The sequence below is a fragment of the Canis aureus genome, chromosome 16, assembly GCF_053574225.1.
Source record: "Canis aureus isolate CA01 chromosome 16, VMU_Caureus_v.1.0, whole genome shotgun sequence".
Taxonomy (NCBI): domain Eukaryota; kingdom Metazoa; phylum Chordata; class Mammalia; order Carnivora; family Canidae; genus Canis; species Canis aureus.
Window position 1 is genome coordinate 41,443,817 of NC_135626.1, and position 5,973 is coordinate 41,449,789.

Genomic DNA, 5,973 nt, shown 5'->3' on the forward strand with positions numbered 1-5,973 from the left:
TGTCTTCAGGAAGACTCCGCCAACAGCGCCCTTCCACAGACCCTATTGCCGTTACCCTCAACCCTCTTTGGTCCTGGCTTTTCTCTACGTCCGTACAAAACTGAAGGCGGACCCCCCCTTCCCCCCCATCCCGGATTCCATTCTCCCTGCACCGAGCAATTCCCGGAAACGGCCTGCGGGGTGTGAGCGCGTCACCCGGCGCGCTAAAGGGTGGGGCATTCAAATTAAAAGGGGCGTTACAGACCGATGCAGACGCAGCAGCGACAGATGCATCACTTGTCTTTTAAAAGGTAGAGACTTTACAAGGCCTCAGGAGAGCCTAGCGGCTAGTGCCGCCCGTGCCACGGTGGGAGAAGCGGGGGGGAGCGGGACGTGGGCGGAGCGGGAGCCGAGTCACCGTGAGTGTAAGGTGGACGTCGTCGGGAGGGCGTGCGCGGGGGGGGTGCGCGGCGGTATCGCTTCTCGGCCTTTTGGCTAAGATCAAGTGTAGTATCTGTTCTTATCAGTTTAATATCTGATACGTCCTCTATCCGAGGACAATATATTAAATGGGTTTTTGGAGCAGGGAGATGGAATAGGAGCTTGCTCCGTCCACTCCGCGCATCGACCTGGTATTGCAGTACCTCCAGGAACGGTGCACCCCCTCGGGAGAAACGGTTGGTGACTAAAAACAGGTTTTAGTTATTTGGAGATGGTAGTAGACCGATGTTCTTCTGTTCTTCGCGTGAACCATGTAGGGAAGACGGGTTTGATAATTTTTGGCGCTTCGTGGTTTCTCTTGAAGGAGCAGATTTTTTTTTTTTTTTTTTTTTTGCTGGATACTCAGTCTCCGTGCTAACAGCTGAGTTACTCAAGCGTCTCCAGTCTCTAAGATCTTGAGGTTCTTTGGTAGGAAGCCAGTTGTGGGACTTGATTCCAATTGATCTCCGTTTTTTTCTTCTAGGTAAACCCAGGAGGAGTTTTACTTTTCCAGTGACCTGATGGCTTGAGGGGCCAACGGACAGGACAGGCTTCCCTAGAACCCTTTTCAGGCTTAGAAGCAATGGTGTGAATGTAGGAGTGTAGACACGTGTTACCCCTGCTCCTTAACCCTGCTTCTTTTTACCTTCTGAGCCAAGGTAAAACGTTTTGATTTCATACTTAAGGGTATGAAAAGGAGGAGGCAGGCTCTCTCTAGAGGGTCAGAGAGTAAATAGTTAAGGCGAGTAAATAGTTTCACGGCCTGAAAATTCTCTGTGAGCTATTTCTTCTACAATGTTTGAAAAATGTAAAATTCGTTCTTGACTTGCAGTATAGAACAGAGGGGCCGAACCTGTTGGCTGGCTGTAGTCTGCTGACCCCTGGTCTAAAAACACCTAATTTAGGCTGCCCAGGGGACTCAGTGGTTGAGTGTCTGCCTTCAGCTCGGGGGCCTGACCCTGGAGTCCCGGGATTGAGTCCCACGTTGGGCTCCCTGCATGGAGCCTGCTTCTCCCTCTGCCTGTGTCTCTGCCTCTCTCTCTCTGTGTCTTTTTTGTGTGTGTGTGTGTCTCTTAAATAAAACAAACAAACAAACAAACAAATAAAATCTTAAAAAAAAATAAGGGAACGAATCCCATTATGAGGGCCCCACTTTCATGGCCTCATCTAATCTAATTACCTTCCAAAAGGCCTCACTTATAAATACCACCACATGGGGGGGGGGTAGGGCATCAATATATACATGTTGAATATATATTTGAATAAAATATTGTATATTATATTGTATATAAACTGGGGAGGTGGGGCACAGTTCAGTCTACAACACCTACTGAACCATAATCTGCATTTTAATAGGGTCCAAGGAGGTTCATATGCACATGAAATACTAAAAGCAAGTCTTTAAGTCATATACATTGGAAAAGAAATGGCAGCCAAGAATCTGTCCATGTCACTTTGTGCCCTATCTAAGAAAGATATTCCATATTAAAGTGGCTTCCTGGGACGCCTGGGTGGCACAGTAGTTGAGCGCGTGCCTTCACCTCAGTATAAACAAACAAACAAACTAGCTTCCTGGGTCAAATTTTATTTTTTGGTGTTATGGTTGAGATAAATAATTTAATATTATCATATCTACCAGGTATAGAGGACTTTTCTTTTAAGATTTTATTCATTCATGGGATCCCTGGGTGGCGCAGCGGTTTAGCGCCTGCCTTTGGCCCAGGGCGCGATCCTGGAGACCCAGGATCGAATCCCACGTCAGGCTCCCGGTGCATGGAGCCTGCTTCTCCCTCTGCCTGTGTCTCTGCCTCTCTCTCTCTCTCTGTGACTATCATAAATAAAAATTTATAAAAAAAAAAAGATTTTATTCATTCATGAGAGGCAGAGACATAGGCAGAGAGAGAAGCAGGCTCCCCACAAGGAGTCCGATGTGGGACTCCTTCCCAGTCCCGGGGATTATGCTCTGAGCCAAAGGCAGATGCTCAACTGCTGAGCCACCCTGGGTAAAGAGGACTTTTTTTTTTTTTTTTTTTAAAGATTTATTTATTTATTTATTTATTCAGAGAGAGCGAGAGAGAGGCAGAGACACAGGCAGAGGGAGAAGCAGGCTCCATGCAGGAAGCCTGACGTGGGACTCGATCCCGGATCTCCAGGATCACACCCCGGGCTGCAGGCGGCGCTAAACCGCTGCGCCACCGGGGCTGCCCAAGAGGACTTTTTATAAGCCAAGTCCTTTGTGGAGTCCTTCACACATTTAACCTTATTTAAATTCTCATGACAACCATGTGAGTGAAGCATGATCCCATTTTACAGATGAAGAAGTTGAGGCTAGGAAGGTAAATAATTTGCCCAAGGGCTCACTGGAAATGTTTAAGTCAGGATTGGAACTCATCCTTCAAGTCAGTGTTCCTCCTAATGTGGCCCCCAGACCAGCACCATCAGTATTATCTGAGAAATTGCTATAAATGTACATTTATCAGGCCTGTGAGCCTGAGACCGACTGAGTCAGAAATTCTGGAAGTGGGACTCAGCAATCTATGTTTTAGTAAGTCCTCTAGGTGATTCTGGTATACTCTCAAATATGAGAACCACTATTTGGAGCCACCCTACCTCTCAGTGTATGGAAGACAACATGGAGGGCTTGGCAGAGAAGCCTCCCGTCAGAGGACAGAGGATGAGATCACTGGGGACTGGCTCCTGTTGTGAATGCTTCAAGGAAAGCCCAGCCAGCTTGGATACCTGGGCTGTCACCCTGTTCCCTCCGGAGCATGAACTTGGCTTTCTCCCTCTCTGCCTGTCTCAGTTTGGTCGTTCCTTGCTTCCAAGGCATCATCACCCTCGTTGCTCTTCCTTGCCGACCACACAAATCTCCTCCAGCCGAGTCGTCCCCTGCATGCTAGGCTCTGGTGCAAATGGATGCTGGACATCCATCCTCCCAGACACGGAAACATGGCTGGGACTTAGCTCTTCATAACCTTCCCTGCCCTGGAGCTTCCTCCTGCCTCAGCCTTCTCGGCACTTGTCATTAGGCCCTCAGTAACACTATGGGAAATGTCATTGAAATCAGACTTTTCTGGGGCAACGGTGGCTCGGCGATTTAGCGCCGCCTTTGGCCCAGGGCCTGATTCTGGAGACCTTGGATCGAGTCCCACGTCGGGCTCCCTGCATGGGGCCTGCTTCTCTGTTCGTTTAAATTTGACCTCACCTCCTCAGAAAAATTTGAAGAGGGTAGATTTTTCAGTCCCACCTCAAACTGTAGGAAAGGCCCAGGCTGATAGGAAGACTCCAAAAGGAGGCGATGGAACCCTCACCACTTAACCTCTACTCCTCCACTTTTTTTCCGGGATCAGATGGTGACCAATTTATCCACCAGGGGGCAGCATCTGCTCCTTCCTAGCTCTAAGACTGGAGCCCTGGGACCCAGTTTCTGGGAGGGTTGGATCTGGCAACTTGGAAGGGAAAAGGGTGCCTCTGGGGCCCTTACACACGTTTTGTTTTTTTTCACACTCATTCTAAAAGGTAGGTTGTGTTTTCTCCATTTTGTTCCTGAGGAAATAAAGCTGGGATTTGAAAAATGTGTCTTGGTAGCAGTGCCTGGGTGGCTCAGTTGGTTGAGTGGCCAACTTTTGGTTTTAGCTCAGGTCATAGTCTCCTGGTCATGGTCTCAGGGCTGTGGGATTGAGCCACGAGTCCAGATATGCGTTCTGCAGGGAGTCTGCTTGAGGATTCTCTCTCTCCCTCTCCCTCTGCCCCTCCCTTTGTTCACTCACTCGTTCTCAAATAAATTAAAAAAAAAAAAAAAAAAGGAAAATAACAGGACACCTGAGTGGCTCAGCTGTTGAGTGTCTGCCTTTGGCCCAGGGCATGATCCTGGAGTCCCGGGATGAAGTCCCATATCGGGCTCCTACATGGAGCCTGATTCTCTCTCTGCCTGTCTCTGCCTCTCTCTGTGTCTCTCATGAATAAATAAATAAAATCTTAAAAAAAAAATCTTAAAAAAATTTAAAAAAGAAAAAGAAAAGTGGGTTTTTGTGGGACACCTGGCCGACTCAGTTGTAGAGCATGTGACTCTTGATCCCGGGTCAGGTCGTGAGTCCCAGTCCCACACTGGGTGGAGAGTTTACTTAAGGAAAATGGGTCTTTATGATTCCTACGCTGCCAGCTGGTTCTTTGGCTTCCCTCCTGCAGACTCTTCTGCTCCCTTCCTTTGCAGATGGCATCTGTGCATTGTGCACTGAGACAGATACTGGGTTAGGGTAGTGGGGAGACAAGGATGTCCTCAGCTACTTCCTGGGTGAGTTACTTCATTCCCTATCCTCAGCTATTCCTGAGTATGGACTGTTGGTGGGGGAAGGGACCTGGAATCACTTTAGCCCTGGAGGTGTGTGTGTGTGTGTGTGTGTGTGTGTAACTTTTCCAAGCCATCTACTGGTGAGGGGGACAGGATTCGCCATGACTCTCAGCCCAGGGTTTCAGCATACCAGGCCTTGAGGGCGGCCTCTCTCTTCAGGGTCATCCCCACTCCTGGCCTCTGTATTTCTTCCTCTAAGAAGTCCCTCATCCTCAATAAAGATCTGAGAGTTCAATACTAACCAGACTTTGCCCAGAAATGCAGGGTTTTATAGGCAATCCTGGCTAACCCAGTATCAAACAGAACCTCCAAGGGCTCAGGAAGCCCCGACCAGGAAATTTCCAGGCTAAGGGTTGATGTTCGGTTCTCACACTCTGGGATACCCCTCAATACATTTAATCATTTGGTCATACCTCCATGAATTCATGCAAGATTTTCTACCTGCCTTTTGTGTACCCCGCACAGCGCTGGGCACCTTGGAGCTATAGATGCTATAGATGACAGGAACCAGCTTCTGGGCTCAGGGCTTAGTCTGGTAAGAGACACTCTGAGGAAGAACGATGACATAGAAGCTTGAATCTCATACGGGTGGAGGAGCCCATAGAAGGAAGTGGGTAGGTCCCAGCTAGTCTATCATTCTGTTTTGAATGCTTATCCAACTCTGTCATTTCAACGTTGGCTCTAATGTCACCTATTGGAGAGGCCTTCCTGAGCATCCTGCTCCCCCAGTCTGAAGTAGGTCCTTTTTTGAGTTTCTCTCCAGCACATCTCCCTGTGTTATTTCCCTTGATGGCATCTGAAATGATCTTCTTTATTTACTTATTTTTTTAAAGATTTTATTTATTCATTCATGAGAGAGAGAGAGAGAGACAGAGAGGCAGAGACTTAGGCAGAGGGAGAAGCAGGCTCCCTATAGGGAGCCTGATGTGGGACTTGATCCGAGGACCCTGGGATCACAACCTGAACCAAAGGCAGATGCTCAACCACTGAACCACCCAGGTGCCCCCGATCTTCATTTATTGCCTGTCTCTCCCCACTAGCATGTACACCCCAGGAGGGCAGATCCTTAATCACCTCACTCCTGGCTGTATGCTTCAGAAACTAGCAGGTACTCCCCATAGGATTGTTCAATGTACAAATGCTCAAATGTTCTCTGCAGTGAA

The 5,973-nt window shown here is 48.3% G+C and overlaps 1 non-coding gene across 1 annotated transcript; it reads left to right on the top strand.

The window, feature by feature from the left end:
• The first annotated feature begins 454 nt into the window (after positions 1 to 454).
• On the top strand, positions 455 to 645 carry LOC144287355 (U2 spliceosomal RNA). Its single transcript, XR_013355196.1, has one exon. It is a non-coding gene; the product is annotated as a U2 spliceosomal RNA (small nuclear RNA).
• Positions 646 to 5,973: the final 5,328 nt, after the last annotated feature.